This window comes from Myotis nattereri (assembly GCF_964212035.1).
Source record: "Myotis nattereri genome assembly, chromosome: 15".
Classification (NCBI taxonomy): domain Eukaryota; kingdom Metazoa; phylum Chordata; class Mammalia; order Chiroptera; family Vespertilionidae; genus Myotis; species Myotis nattereri.
The window spans coordinates 41,398,227-41,414,857 of NC_138090.1; the positions used below are offsets into that span (position 1 = coordinate 41,398,227).

Sequence of the window (16,631 nt, forward strand, 5' to 3'; positions counted from 1 at the left end):
TGATGTTCAAGGCCTGGCCCTGGGGGTTCAGGCCTCCCACTGTTGCTGCTACGGAGGGACAGCAAGTCGTGGCCCGCTGGCTTGCATGGCATTCAGGTTCTGCAGGCTGGGCTGCAGCTGAAGGTTAGTGGGCTTCCCCGTGGACACTGGTGGGGCGAAGTTCTGGCCGAGCTGAAGAAGCCGGCTAGTGACATGCTTACAGGCCAGGGCTGGGACTGAGTCGGAGGCTGTGGTGTCTGGGGTGTGTTGGGCTGCTGTGGGGGTGTCCAGGGTGGTGCTCAAGGAGGGGATGGCAGACTGCTGATGCACATGACGAGTGTTCATGGTGGCATCCGCTGGCACGTGAGCTACCCTTGCAGCAGGCGGTTCCCAGTCCGCTGCTCGCGGAGCCGGAGCCGCTGCTCGCGGATCTTCTGTTTGATGTTGAGGCACAAGGGAACGGGGCATGGGTTTTCTTGGCATTCTTTGGCATGGTAGCAGCAAAGGGCGATTAGCTGCTTGCACACTGGGCAGCCTCCAATGGCCTTGCGCTGGCAGCGCGTGGTGTGCAGCACAACACGATTCAGCTTCTGACAGTCGTTCCGAGAGCAGTTGGCGTCGCCGCACTGGCGGCCGTGCCTCAGGGACTGGATGCTGCGCAGGATGCTCAGGCGCCGAGCCTCCCGGATGCTCCTGAACCGCCGTTCCCCCTGGTTGCCGCCCTCATCGCCCTCCTCTGCCTCTTCATCCCGGCCCAGCCCCACCTTCACCATCTCGTGGGTGTGGCCCTTGGTGTTGAAGCAGTTGATGCAAAGGTCGTAGTCCTCGCACCCGGGGCAGTGCCAGCCTGTCTCCACCCGCTGCTTGCACTCAGTGCAGGTGAGGACACAGCGGTCCTGGCCCTGGCTGTGCATCGGCAACAGCATCGCTGGGGAACCTCTGTCAGCCTGGTGCAGTTCCTCTTTCGCTCCTTCAGCGACCTGTTGATGGTTTCTTATGCTGTGCAGAAGCTTTTTATTTTGATTTGGTCCCATTTGTTTACTTTCTCTTTAGTTTCCAATGCCCTAGGATCTGTATCGGTGAAGAAATTGCTTCAGCATATGTCTGAGATTTTATTGCCTTTGGATTCTTCTAGTATTTTTATGGTTTCCCGTCATACATTTAAGTCCTTTATCCATTTTGAGTTTGTTTTTGTGTATGGTGTAAGTTGGTGGTCTAGTTTCATTTTCTTGCATGTATCTTTCCAATTTTCCTAACAACATTTATTGAAGAGACTATCTTGACTCCATTGTATGTTCTTGCCTCCTTTGTCAAATATTAATTGAGTGTATTGGTTGGGGCCGATTTCTGGGCTCTCTATTCTATTCCATTGATCTATATGTCTGTTCTTGTGCCAGTACCAGGCAGTTTTGAGAACAGTGGCTTTGTAATACAGCTTGATATCTGGTATTGAAATCCCACCTACTTTGTTCTTTCTCAGGATCGCTGCAGCTATTCGGGGTCTTTTTTTTTTTATTCCGGATGAATTTTTGGAGGGTTCGTCCTAGGCCTGTGAAATATGCCATTGGGATTTTAATGGGAAGTGCATTGAATTTATAGATTGCTTTGGGTAGTATGGACATTTTAATGATGTTGATTCTACCAATCCAAGAACATGGTATGTTCTTCCACCTGTTTATGTCTTCCTTTATCTCTTTTTTCAACATCCTGTAGTTTTCTGAGTAGAGGTCTTTTACTTCCTTAGTTAAGTTTTAGTCTCTCTTTCTGTAAGTTCACTATTGGTGTATAGAAATGCCATAGATTTCTTGGCTGACCATCTATTTTGAATGATATCCTTGCTGGATATAGTAATCTTGGTCTCAGATCCTTGCTTTCCACTACCTTGAGTAATTTATGCCATTTCCTTCTGGCCTGTAGAGTTTGTGGTGAGAAATCAGGTGTCAGTATTTATGGGAACTCCTTTGTAGGTAAAAGTTTTCTTTTTTCTTGTTGCTTTTAAGATTCTCTCTTTGTCTTTAATTTTTGGCTTTTTAATTATGATGTGTGTGGGCTTGGGTCTGTTTGGGTTCTTCTTGTTTGAGGTTCTCTGTGCCTCCTGAACTTGTGTGACTTTTTCCTTTACCAGGTTAGGGAAGTTTTTTGCCACTGTTTCTTCAAACACCTTCTCTATGCCTTTCTTCCTTTATGCCTCTTCTGGTACAAGTGCTATTCTAATATTGTTATGTTTCATGCTGTCCCACTGCTCCCTTAAGCTGTCCTCCTGTTTTTTAATTGTTTTTTTTTTCTTTTTGGTTTTCTGATCGATATTTTCTACTCTGTCTTCTAATTCACTGATTTGATCCTATCCTCAGCTTCCCCTAATCTGCTGTGTATTCCTTCCAATGTGTTCTTTATTTGTGTTATGTTATTCTTTACCTCATGCTTATTTTTTCATAGTTACTATGTCTTTTTTCATGCTGTTGAGCATCTTTTCCATCATTAGTCTGAACTCTGTTTCAGATAAGTTTTTTAAAATCTCTGCTTCATTTATCTCTTCTTCTGGAGAATGTTCTAGTTCTTTCATTTAGGGGTTGTTTCTTTGTCATTCTGGCTTTCTGCTTGGGTTTGTGACTATGTATTACACCTCCACACCTCTCAATCTCTAGTGCAGGACAGCATTATAAGCTATTTCTGACTAATTAGATCAGGCAGAGACTCAAAGCCTCCAGAGACAGCTTCTGTCTACAGACTGATAGAATTTTGACTTAATTGCCCCCCGGGCAATCATCCTCAGGTGTGGTGATGGTTTTTTTTTCAACAAGGTGGGGCAGTTTCTACTGCATGGAGGCTAATTGTTATTTTTAATCTCTTAAGTGGCCTCAGGGAAAGGTGTTTTCCAATAGTGTGTCAACTGTCTTCCCCCCAGGCAAGGTAGATGTCTATGTGGAAAGATGTCCTCTGCTGTGTAAGGGAATGACTCAGCCCTGGAAACTTGGAGTGTTTGCCTTCTGAGTTCTATCCCTCGAGTCCCCATTCCTGGCTTCTGCCCTCACAGCTCCAGTCCACTTCACCCTCCCTCTGCCAGAGCACAAGGTGGGTGGCTCCACATGGAATTTTGTGAGTCGGCCCTTTAAGAGGGTGCCTGAATTTTCAGCTGTTACTCTCTGGCAGATAATGCCCCACTGCTTTTCACAGCCAGATGTTATGTGGGTACCCTCCTCAATTTTGGTGCTCTCTGCTGGGGGGGGCAAGCTTGGGATTAGAACCCAGAGTTCTCAGTGGCAATCTCCCACAGCTGAGATACCTCTCTAGGATTCAAGTGCTGTCTGTGGGTGTCCAGCCAGCCCTTTTGCACCTCCGCCCCTCATGCCAGTCTCTATGCGGTCTCCACTTTTGGTCCTCAGGTGTCAGGGTTCTCTCCTGCAAGTTTTGTTGAGTATTCAGGAAGTTTTTCTGTATTTTAGTTGTAATACCAGTTTGTTTCTGGGAGCATATCCTGTGTTGCATCCACTTACTCTGCCACCAATTTTAATCTCTCATAATTGCTTCGATGAAGTCCAGAGTACTATTCTTCCAGACTGAGATGGGTTTAGGGTTGCAATATAGAGAATGAAGGAAAGGATAAGGACTTGAAAAGTCACATCAGTGCCCTGGCATTAGGGACAAGAGGGAGCTCCTAATGTACAGGACAACAGGGGGCATGGGAAAGAAGCCAAGTGGGAGAGGGAGATGAGTATCTAGTGGGGTATCTATGATGCTGGAACGCAATGAGGGATTGGAGGAATGAGGATACCATGAACACAGAAGACTTGAGCTGAGGGTGTTTGGTGACTTGAATCAGGAAGGGAGTTTGAGTGGGAGGTAGTCAGACTAGAAAGAGATTAGGAGAGCAGTCTGGGGGAAGGTGGTGAATGGAGAGCAAGGAACAAATATACAGCAAGCAGAGTGAGTGCCAAAGTTTTACAGTGTCTACCTGTGACCAGGTTGATGTGTGCAGCTTGCTTTAAAGTGTGGTCTGGAGTTAGAAATTTCAGCATCTCTTTGGGTGCTCTGTAGGAAAGCAAAATGTTGCCCTCTTTTCAAAGTCCTTCTTTATTCAAGTGAGCTGAGGATTTGTATGTGAGTGAATAAAGCTGAATAGCAATTTGGACAGGTGGGGGAATTGTAGATATGCCAAGATTGAAGTAAAGAATCATTTGGAGTATGGGCCTCCTTTTCCTTCTTTGTTGACTCATCAGAGTGAACAAAGACGTGTGTCAGGTCACAGTGCTGGTGTCAGGTCACAGTGCTGGTGTCAGGTCACAGTGCTGGAGTAGTAGGGTTCAACTGCCTAGGATACCTGTCCTTGTCTAATACAAGTTGTAACACTTCTACTTGTTATGGATGCTGTTCTCCCCACCTGACCTTACTAGTATATTGGTGGATGTGATAGGACATGATGAGGAGTTCTGGATACCTGGACATGTTACATTCAGATACTTCATGTCTTCTGAAACCTACAGGTAGGTCAGGAATGTTGTTCTATTACTGTAGAAAACATGGCCTTGCTCCAAACCCTAGGAGTCTGCATGTAATTTTCTTATGTCCCACCAGAGGCTTCAAAAATCATTTTTCATCCTTCTAACATGGATTAGATGGAGGTACAAGTACAGTATCTTAACCTTTAGTCCAGAAAGTACGTCCAGCACGGCCCAGACTATTAGAGCCATATAAGCCTCATAGATATAGCAGATCCCTGAATGTACACAAATGTGGATGTCCCTATGTTACTGGTGAGATCACAAGACCTTGATTCTTGTTTTCTTGAAGGAAAGATTTCAATCAGTAGACATAATGTAGCAAAGCAGGCAAGATTTTATTGGCCACAGCAAAAACACACTTAGGACAGTGAAACAAGGAAGGACAAAGAAGAAGCAATAGGAGAGTCTAGGCTGGGCTGCTTTAGCTCACTGGAAAGTCAGAGAAAAGAGGGCCTTTGAGACATGTTCAGGGGTTTAGCATGGGAGGAGCTGCTGCTGCCCATTGCTCCTTCCCCTGGGTTGCAAGTCTCCTGGTGTCCCTTGGAGTTTAGAAGATACATGCATGTGGGGGTAGGAGAGGGGAAAGGCATGCATGGGCATGCTCCCTTGTGGGAGAGCACACCCTGGGTCCTTTCTGTTGAGGGTACTTATCTTTCTCTTGTGGGTGAAAATCCTAGGGGAGATCTCAGGCAAGAGTCTCAATAGAATATTTATCAGCTTTCTAGGTCTGCTCATTCAGGATTATGGTCTCCACTGATTGGTTGGAGACAGGGCAGGGGGTCAATGAAGCTGGTCCTGGGGCAGCCATGGTGTCACTTGTCTGATTTTGCTGCTTTTCTGGTTTGTGGAGCTAAAATACAACTTAAAGGCCAGGAGGTCTAAATTGCAGGACTAGCAATGGAAAGGTCAAGGATCCAAACTGCATGACCAGTGATATGCTAAGGGAGGAGAGGTTACCTTGAGTTGAGGTTCTTGTTTTCCCCCTTGCTAGGTACCTGGGGCTTTCTGCCCTGATGAGATTTTGTATTTGGCCTATCATCCTTGCTGTACTCATGTCTGTCTCAGAGGTTCTCAACCTGTGGGTCGCGAACAATGAAAATCCATCCTGCATATCAGATATTTACATTACTATTCATAACAGTAGCAAAATTACAGTTATGAAGTAAAATAATAATTTTAATAATAAAATAATAATTTTAATAATAAAAGCAACGAAAATAATTTTATGGTTCGTGGTCACCACAACATGAGGAACTGTACTAAAGGGTTGCAGTATTAGGAAGGTTGAGAACCACTGACTGCCTATTATACCTACAGCTCATGCAGCTCTCACACTTTGCTTAAATTGCTGATCACTAGAGCTGTTTGTGAGAGTGGCATCATTCTTTTATTAAAAAGAAACCTTTATTATTTTGAGTATTACAGATGTCCCCTATTTTTCCCCCCACTGACCCACTCCACCTGATTCCTGCCCCACCCGAGGCCTTCACCACCCTATTGTCTATGTCCATAGGTAATACATATCTATATATCTATAGATCTATAGATCTATATCTATATCTATACCTATACCTATACCTATACCTATATATCTCAAGAGGTAATATGCAAATTAAGCCGGGACACCATAATGGGTCATGACCATGAAATCCTGAGCCGAGTTGGAGACAGAGACAGGGGGGCCAGCTGGAGCCACCAGGGCTGATACTCAGGCCCTGAGAGGAAATGGCAGGCCTGCGAACAGCCTCCCTGGCCAATCACAGGCCCTGAGAGGAAAGGGAGGGCCTGCCCACAGCATGCCTGGCCAATCACAGGCCCTGAGAGCAAAGGGCGGGCCTGCCCACAGCCAGCCTGGCCGATTGCAGGCCCGGAGAGGAAAGGGCGGGCCTGCTTGCAGGCTCCCTGGCTGATTGCAGGCCCTGAGAGGAAAGGGCGGGCCTGCCCACAGCCTGCCTGGCCAATCACAGACCCTGATAGGAAAGGGCGGGCCTGCCCACAGCCTGCCTGGCCAGATTTCAGGCCCTGAGAGGAAAGGGTGGGCCTGCCCAAAGCCTCCCTGGCCGATTGCAGGTCCAGAGAGGAAAGGGCGGGCCTGCTTGCAGGCTCCCTGGCTGATTGCAGGCCCTGAGATGAAAGGATGGGCTTGCCTGTAGCCTCCCTGGCCAACCCCAGACCCTGAGAGGAGAGGGCGGGCCTGCCCACAGCCTGCCTGGCCGATTGCAGGCCCTGAGAAGAAAGGGCGGGCCTGCCTGCAGGCTTTCTGGCTGATTGCAGGCCCTGAGAGGAAAGGGCGGGCCTGCCCACAGCCTGCCTGGCCAGATTGCAGGCCCTGAGAAGAAAGGGCGGGCCTGCCTGCAGCCTCCCTGGCCAATCCACAGGCCCTGAGAGGAAAGGGCGGGCCTGCCCACAGCCTCCCTGGCCGATTGCAGGCCCTGAGAAGAAAGGGCGGGCCTGCCTGCAGGCTCCCTGGCTGATTGCAGGCACTGAGAGGAAAGGGCGGGCTTGCCTGCAGCCTCCCTGGCCAATCCACAGGCCCTGAGAGGAAAGGGCGGGCCTGCCCACAGCCTGCCTGGCCAGATTGCAGGCCTTGAGAGGAAAGGGCGGGCCTGCCCACAGCCTCTCTGGCCAATCACAGACCCTGAGAGAAAGGGCGGGCCTGCCAGCAGCCTCCCTGGCCGATTGCAGGCCCTGAGTAGAAAGGGTGGGCCTGCCTGCAGGCTGCTGTCTGATTGCAGGCCCTGAGGGCCTGAGAGGAAAGGATGGGCCTGCCCACAGTCTGCCTGGCCAGATTACAGGATTTGAGAGGAAAGGTCAGGCCTGCCCACAGCCTCTCTGGCCAATCACAGGCCCTGAGAGGAAAGGGCGGGCCTGCCTGCAGGCTTTCGGCCGATTGCAGGCCCTGAGAGGAAAGGCGGGCTTGCCTGCAGCCTCCCTGGCCAATCACAGGCCCTGAGAGGAAAGGGTGGGCCTGCCCGAAGCCTCCCTGGCCAATCACAGGCCCTGAGAGTAAAGGGCGGGCCTGCCCACAGCCTCCCTGGCCAATCATAGGCCCTGAGTAAAACATTGACAGCAAGTCCTTTCATTATAATTTGGGCATCAGAGGCCCACAGAATGATCATTTCCTTTTCTATGAAACATATAACTCTGTTACACTATTTACAATTAAGTAAGTTCCATATATTTTGACATTTTACAACCCTGGAAAGTTACATATAATGATCAGCGAAGTGAGAAGATGAAAAGAATTTATAGGCTTTTAAAGATGTAACTAATTTCTGTCTAGAAGACAAACCAATTCAAAAAGTGATGGTTTTATTGTTCTATAGGACATTAGCCAGATTGTATCTCATTTAACAGTTTTACTTCAGCTTTCATCTTTGGCAATCTCCTTTGAATAGCCTTATCATCCTGCCAGTCCCTTCACTGAGTTAAACAGAACTTTTGCATCTGCTATTATGTATTTGAATAAGAATTATGTATTTCACACATGCAAAATTTTGTTTTGACACAATAAAACAAAAGATCATTTGATTCTTCCCTGGAACACAGAAAAGCACAAACTTGAATCATTGGTGTGGCTTTGGCTAATTTTCCAAATATTGTTAATAAAATTCATGTAGGGATCTTCACAGAACCAAGAATTCTCTCTCTCTCTCTTTTTTTTTTTTAAAATATATTTTATTGATTTTTTTACAGAGAGGAAGGGAGAGAGATAGAGAGCCAGAACATCGATGAGAGAGAAACATCGATCAGCCGCCTCCCGCACATCTCCCACTGGGGATGTGCCCGCAACCCAGGTACATGCCCCTGACCGGAATTGAACCTGGGACCCTTCAGTCCGCAGGCCGACGCTCTATCCACTGAGCCAAACCGGTTTCGGCAAGAATTCTCTCTTTCATGCAGGGGTCCAGCCCCAGCAGTCCAGGGGTTCCCAAAAGTGTGGACTGAGTCGGCGAAGACTATCCACCCTCTTCCTACGGTGGAGTCCTATCCTTCTCGAGAGCAGGGCTTACCTAGGGGAATGGGGGGCTTACCAAGGGGAATCCTGTTCAGCCTGTTCAGGCGCTATATGCCGGGGTCCAGCCCCGGTGGTCCAGGGGTTCCCAAAGGTGTGGACGGAGTCGGAGAAGAATGATTTACACGGAGACTGCATTGGTCTCCGTGGATCTTCCCTGTGCCTGGCTGAGGCCACAGAGAAAGATACAGAGGCAAACTGAGCCTTTATTTTACAGTCAGAGGTAAACAAGGTAGTGGTTACCATAATTACACTGTTCTTGTGAGTTTCACTTGTTTTTGTTCTTGTTCTTGCTGCACTTCCCTCAGTCCATAGCTTCCCAGATAAGATCTAGGGAGCATTATAAGGTCAAGCCTAATTATGCTAAGAGGACTGTGCCCTGTAAGCTGGGACTTGTTTGTGACTTTGACAACAGGTGAGTCCGAGGCTTAACCCTATAGCTGTTCCCCACATATTCAGTATTTCCAAGGAGGAGACCTGTTATTCTGTGTTTTGTTTTGTATTGTTTTTTAATACTCACCAGAGAATATTTTTAAACTGCTTTTAAGAGAAAGTGGACCGGAGGGAGAGGGCGAGGAAGAGGGAAAAGGAGAAGGAAAGGGAGAAGGAGAGAGAGAGGGCCCGCTTGGGGCCGAGAGCAGGCCCTCACCAGCAGTTGTGAGCTGCAGAGGAAACACCTTTTTTGACCACTCATTGGCTAAGCTCCCCGTACGCTACTCGCAGTGTTCTTGGTAACTTGCCTAATAAGAATCCAAGAAGGTGATGTAGGGCTTTTCCACCTCATTCCTGGAGGAAAAAATGAAGGTCCGCTGCTGGAGGGGCTAAGAAAGGTCATATCCTGCCCTAGCCAGTTTGGCTCAGTGGATAGAGCTTCAGCCTGCCGACCGCAGGGTTCAGGTTTGATTCTGATCAAGGGCATGTACCTAGGTTGCAGGCTCCTCCATGGCCGGGGCCCAGGTCAGGGCTCATGCAGGAGGCAACTAATCGCATTGTCCCTCTCACATTGATGTTTCTCTCTGTCTTTCCCTCTCTCTTCCACACTCTCTAAAAATCAATGGGAAAATATCCTCAGGTGAGGATAAAAAGAAAGAAAGAAAGAAATGTCATATCCTATGAAAGAGACATCTTGAAAATGTCTAAAGAAAGTTGTCATTTTTTCGTAGTGAAAGGGCTGGAGTCCATGTTGATGAAAACACCTTGGCAGCTGCGGTGGCTGGCAGTGGCAGCAACAGCGGGGTGATGGGGGCGGCGCCTTCCCCTGACAGCCAGGTTGCCTCCTGCAGCGGGAGGCCTACTGATGGCTTAGGCCCACGGGGAGTGGGCTTAAGCTGTCAGTAGGACATCCCCTGAGGGCTCCCGGACTGTGAGAGAGGGCAGAGTGGGCTGAGGGACACCCCCCTCCCAGCCAGAGCATGGATTTTGTGCACTGGGCCTCTAGTCTGTATATATAAAAGGTTAATATGCTAAGTGTCCCTCCCTCTGTTCGACCAGTTGCACTGACCACTAGGGGGAAGCCACTCAATGCAGGAGCTGCCGAGCTGCAGTGACTTGGCAGCAGTGGTTCTCAGGTGATGCACCCTGAAACCAGAGAGGATGGGGTGGAGTCTAAGGGAATCACCAGGATGGAGCAAACAGTGTGGGCCGTGCTGATGGAAATTCAGATTTGGTTGCCAGTCAGCTCTGCAATGGGGGCGGTCCCAGCACAGCAACAATGACCCTTGTCTAGGAGAAAGCTGTCCCCAAATTCCTGTCCCCATGTCAGTCAATCCAGTTCCTTTCCATTTACCCCTGGGTCCCCCAAAGCCACTGACTGGTGCTGGAGATCAGAGGAAGTGGGACTGTGTAAGTTCATGTGCCAGCCCTTAAGAGGAACTGCCTGAGTATTCAGCCACAATCCCGGCTGGTTTTTATAGCCTGGAGTTACAGGGACTTCTCTTCCCAGATTTTTAAAAAAATATATTTTATTGATTTTTTACAGAGAGGAAGGGAGAAGGATAGAGATTTAGAAACATTGATCAGCTGCCTCCTGCATACCCGCTACTGAGGATGTGCCCGCAACCAAAGTACTTGCCCTTGACTGGAATCGAACCTGGGACCTTTGAGTCCACAGGCTGATGCTCTATCCACTGAGCCAAACCATTTAGGGCTCTTCCCAGCTTTTGAACCCTGGAATGGGGGGCTGATGTGGAGCTGGGACCCCTCACTTCTCATGGGAGACCTCTGCAACCAAGATATCCCTCCTGATAGAAAAAAATGCCACGTGTGGGTGTCAGACCAGCCCATTCCGTGCCTCTACCCCTCTTACCCATCTCAATGTGCTTTCTTTACTTCTCTAGTTGTAGGACTTCCATTAGCCAGCTTTCAGGCAGTTCTGAATGATGGTTATTTTATATTTTAGTTGTAATTTTGATGTCGTGTGGGAGGTGGCGAGTCCCAGTGTTTACCTATTCTGCCATCTTGGTTCTCCTCAGTGTCATCATTCTTATCAGTAGATGTGATTGCATCCACTGTTGTCATTGATCATCAAGAAAATCACTGGTTATGTGTCTCACTAAGGCATTCAGAATACTTGCCATTCCTTGTTCAGATAGTCTGCTTATCATATTGTCATCAATGCAATGGACCAGCTATTTTCAACCAGTGTGGCATAATAATTTTAGAAAGTTCAATACCTGACTATTTAGTCATAGCCACTGACCTCTTTTCCCTTCGATTATCAAATTAAAAAATGCAACAGCCAACACAACAATAGCCATCTGCTGTGAATGAATAAAAATTATACCTATTTTTTGTCAAGTCAGCAACAAATATATTTTTTTGTAGTGTCACATATTTTTAGTAATTAGTTTATGTGTGCATTGAGATGAAAAAGGTTGAAAATTACTGTAATGGACCTATGTAATGTCCTGAAAGTTGTCAAGAATCCTGTGGACTACACAGGGAGAGAGTGAGAGACCATGAACATATACTGTTGTTGGTGCCATGTAAGCACACACTATTGCTGAACCACTTCCTGATGAGTTTAGGAAAGGCTATGTTTTCAGATCAATAGCTACATAGCTACATAGCACATATGTGAGGGTATGTGATTAGCTGCTCTAGTTATCATACAACATCCTATATAATAAAGAGCTAATATGCTAATTAGACCAGAAGGTGGAATGACCTTCTGGAATGACTAGTGGGTAGGTGGGGGTAGGGCTAGTGAGCCTGTGCCGCCACGCCAGCCATGGTGGTCCCAGCACCCCCCTCTTCCACAGAGGTGGCGGGAGAGGCGGTGGCATGGGCCCAGTCCTGGTCCTGGCACCAGGCCTTCTGCAGAGGCAGCCACAGGGGAGTGGGCCTAAGCCGCAATCAGACATCCCCTGAGGGCTCCTGGGCTGCCAGAGGGATGTCTGACTGTCAGCTTAGGCCTGATCCCCCAGGGAATGGGCCTAAGCTGGCAGGTGGACATTCCCAAGGGGTCCTAGACTGCAAGAGGGCGCAGGCTGGGCTGAGGGACCCCCAAGTGCATTAATTTTTATGCATCAGGCCTCTAGTTTATGATAAGAACTAAAAGTTTTGTTTAAATTAAGTTGTGTTTGTGGTAATGCACTGTTATCTGTCATTATCCATCTGGATTTTGGAGATACTAATGAATTTAATGGGGATATGACAGGAACCATGACTTCTGTATCCTTCATTTGGATGGTGGCCCTAATCTCTCTCATTTGCCACATGGTATACACTTTCCTGGGGTATATTTTTCTTTTGCTGAATTGTCAATGGCAGAGCTAGATTGATTTAGAAGTCTTTATTTGTCTTTCCTATGGTGATAGCTTTTATTTACAGGTCAAGAAACCACTGGGAGGATTGTCTTAACTGCTCTGTATATCCATTCTTATTATACATTTGGAGCTGAGGAAACCACCACTAGGTGGATCCACAGACCCAGTGGGGCCAATGTGACATCAATGTGGGCAAGGAATATATGAGTTTTCTGACCACTTTATGCCAACATTCTAAACAGGGACTATGGTGGTGTTTTGAGCCCCCAAATATCATGCCAACCTTGGCTCAACATCCAAGAGCTCTTGAAATATCTATGTTTTTCTTCTTCTCATGTGTCCAGTTACCCAAAAGATGCTTGTAGGTCCTTTCTGAGGTGGACTGGAGGTCACATGGTATACACTTTCCTTGGTGTTGCAGATACCCTCCTCATGGGGATTAGTCAAGAGTCTGGTTGTGAGAATTTCTTAGGTCTTAACTGGACAAAGGATCATGATTTGTATTGGGGAAGCTGACCTCAGCCTTCTGCTCCATTCTCCATTCTCTTAATTATGTTATTAAGGGATACATTGCTGGCCTTTCATATCTTTTGTTCTTAAGGATACCGTGTTCCAGGACTCATCTTTTATATCTTTGCAGACCAGGTTGTGCTCGGATAGTGCTGCCTATAATGTAATTATGCCCCCTCCCGCCTTGCTTTTGGTGCTAACTGCTGGCCTCTATCATGCCCAGATCCTATTACCCCCTTGCTGTTATGGAGTCCAGTTCTGAAACACTTCCTGTTTTCATCTCTAACCTCTGAAGATCAGCCTCCACTTGTATCTCAGTGAAGTAGGTGCCCCTTAACCAACTTTGTTCTACTCATTTTTCCTGAGGCTCTTATTGACTGGCCCTGAGGGGTGTCTCCCCATCATGGAGAGCTGGCCAGACCCTCATGTCCCCAGGGACAGACACTGAAGGTACCAGGGAGTGTCTGCTGTGGATCTGGGAGGAGCTGGTGAATGAGGAGTTTGGAGGGGCAAGAGATAGAGTAGGGGTGGGGGGGGGGGGGGAGAATGAATGAGTGGCAATGTATGAAAATAGAAAGGGCCAGAGATTGAAAGACAGAAAGTGAGAACAGGAATAGAGAATAAAGACACACACACACACACACACACACAGCTAGAGAGAGAGAGACAGAGACACAGACACATAGATCCAAAGAGTGAGAGATAGGAATAGAGACAGAGACCCAGAGAGGGACCCAGAAAGAAAGAGGTAGAGATGGAAAGCAGAGATTGAGGATAGCAACAGAGACAGACAGACTCAGATTAAATCCGAGAGACAACGGCAGAGAAATAGAGACAGAGAAAGATGGATATGGAAAGACATAGAGACAAAGACAGCTGGCGACACAGAGAGATAGATAACAAGAGAGGGAAACCAGACACAAAGAGATTAAGAGTCAGACACATACAGAGGGAGGCAGAGACAGGGAGGGACAATGAAATACAGAAGCAGATCAACAGACACTGTGAGAAGCAGGGTGACAGGTCCAGGGACATAGTGAGGACCTGCCCAAGAACACATGTTACAGGTGGTAAGGTGTTGGGTATAGGGACCATTGTGATGGGATTTTGCAGTGGAGGAGAGAGAGAGAGAGCTCAACTCCAAGTACAGCATGGGCAAGTGGAAATTTACAACCTAGGAGCTGCTGGGGGTTAGCGAGTAGAAAATTACATTAACGGAAAGGGGCATTTTTGGTAAAGTGACTCAGCAGGAGTCCCGCTGAAGGGAGGCCAGGGTGATCAGACATCACCTGGGGGAAATGGGAGGATGGGGAACCCGCTTAGATAGAGTATGGAGAGTATTCAGGTGTGGAGGCTGGGGATTCTGGCTAAAAGTGCATTTTACAGGGAGGTGCAGAGATAGGCCTAGGAAAAGATACAGGAGCCCGACTAAAGTTTTGTCAAGAAAAGAATCTCTGTTAGGTCTTGAGCTGGGACTTGCTCCCACCCAGGTTGGGGGTGGGGGTGGGGGGGCCAAGGGAGGATGCTCTCTGGGGTGGAATGCCTATGATTTCCATTTCCCTCTGACAGGAGAACCTTCGAAGAGTGGATGTCCAGCTGCTCGGCCAGCTGTGAAGCTTGGGGCTGGAGATGGCGGTGCTGCGGGAGGAGCTGGTTGATTTCCTGGAAGAGGAGGAGGAGGAGGAGATCTTCCAGGAAGAGGAGGAGGATGAAGAGCCAGAGGGAAAGCAAGAGGAAGTACATCTGGGGGTCTCCTGCCCAGCCTCAGGCCACCGGCTCCCTGACTTTGAGATGACCATCTGAGGCCCTGCCAGGGTGTTTCTCATTGGCATATGGGACTTCATGAAAACATATGCAAAGAGGAGTGATTTGAAGGTCAGATCAACCTGCAAAGGCCCTGAAGATGCCTGCAGTGAGATTCGGGGATTGGCCTGGAGCTGTGGCCGTGTTTGAAGATGGTGTGGGAAGTTTTCAGAAAAACTGTAGGTGTGTTTGCAGATGAGCTGCAGGAGTGTTGGAGGGGAGATGGGGGCCTTTGCAAGTAGAATGCAGATGCTTGCAGGTGAAGTTTTAGAGCCAGGCATCCACTGGCTCCATGTGGCTGTTGAGCACTTGAAGTTGGCAAGCCCTAACTGAGGTGCACTGTAAGTGTAACATACATGCTGAATGCTACATTTTCAAAGGCTTAGTATGATAAGAATATAAAACATTTCAATCATATTAAAAATTACATATTGAAATGAGAATATTTTGAATATATTGTAATATATAAAATATTACTCTATTTCATCTGTTTATTTAAGATTTCTGTGGTAAATTATACATTAAAACTAACACTTTTAAGTATTTTTTAAGTTAACAGTTCAGTAGTGTAATTAAGTACATTCACGTTATTGTGCAACCATCACCACCATCCACCGCCAGAGCCCTGGCAGCCACCTTTCTACTTCGTGTCTCCACGAATTTGGCTACTCCAGGAACCTCATGTAAGTGGGATTATACAGCATTTGTCCTTTTGTGTCACACTTATTTTACTTGGCACAATGTCTTTAAGGTTCATCCATGTTGTGGCATGTGCCAGAATTTTCTTTCTTTTTTATGCTGAATAATATCCCTTAGTGTGTACATTCCACATTTTGTATATCATTCATCTGTACATGGACACTTGGTTTGTTTCTACCTTTTGGCTAGTATGAATAATGCTGTTATAAACATGGGTGTACAAATATCTGTTCAAGTCCTTGCTTTCAATTCTTTTGGGTCTATACCTAGAAGTGGGATTTCTGGATCATATAGTAATTCTACATTTAATTTTTTATTTTTTTATTTTGAGAATATGTTTATTAAAGCTGGGGACAGTGAAACCAAGAAGGGCTTAGGATGGAATAAGCAACAGGAGGGCGGGGCTATTTTAGCTCTCTAGTAATGTTATAGGAAAGAAGTGAGTCTGGGTGGGGCTGCTTTGGCTCATTGAAAAGTCAGAGAAAAGGGTGCTTTGGAGATGAGGTGGGGGGTGGGGGTAGCCCAGGATGAGTTGCTGCTGCCCATATTTCCCCTGGTTGCAAATGTGTGGGGACCCTTAGAGTTTAGGTACAGGGGTGGGCAAACTTTTTGACTCAGGGGCCACAACGGGTTCTTAAACTGGACCGGAGGGCCGGAACAAAAGCATGGATGGAGTGTTTGTGTGAACTAATATAAATTCAAAGTAAACATCATTACATAAAAGGGTACGGTCTTTTTTTTTTTTTTTTTAGTTTTATTCATTTCAAACGATCCGGCCTGAGGGCCGTAGTTTGCCCATGGCTGGTTTAGGAGATGCATGCCTGTGGGGGAAGAAGGGTGTGGGCGTGCTCCCCAGAGGGAGAATGGCCTATGTTTAATTTTCTGAGGAACCAGCAGACTGTTTTCCACAGTGGCTGTCTAAGCGTAGATATTAATAAAGAAAGGAAGCAAAGGGAATCAGGCATTGTTAGGCCTAATCTACGGGGCAGCATAAGCCTGCTTCCCTAGGAAGCTGCAGCATTCATATCATAGGCACTCCAGGGACTGTTATGGGTTAGCTCAGCGAGATAGACCACCGACTCAGAATTTAAATTTTAAGAGCCTTTATTAAGCTGACCAGCTGACTGCTAGCCGTGTCCTTCCCATAAGAGCCCACAGCTTGCAGTGCAGACCAAGAGTACAGCAAGACCTTTTATCTGCAACACTACAAAGTATTTTTTTTTAAAAAAGAAAAAAACTGCAAAGCGGGTCATTAGCCGTTCCTGGTACTGGCAGGGTAAAAAGTTTACATAAAATTTACGAGCAGGGTCACACCTGGCTGGGTTCAATCATAACACATTGCTTTTCTAGTGAGATAAT

The 16,631-nt window shown here is 47.2% G+C and overlaps 1 long non-coding RNA gene across 2 annotated transcripts in view; it reads left to right on the top strand.

The window, feature by feature from the left end:
• The window catches only part of LOC308530998, an 82,477-nt gene that overhangs the window by 12,201 nt on the left and 53,645 nt on the right, over positions 1-16,631 (top strand). The window contains exon 3 of one of the 2 annotated variants that reach the window (XR_013996881.1): positions 14,340-15,505. The exons of the other annotated variant lie outside the window; for it this stretch is intronic. This is a non-coding gene — a long non-coding RNA (uncharacterized lncRNA). Of the gene's footprint in view, positions 1-14,339; positions 15,506-16,631 lie in introns of those variants that run through there. 2 annotated transcript variants of the gene reach the window in all.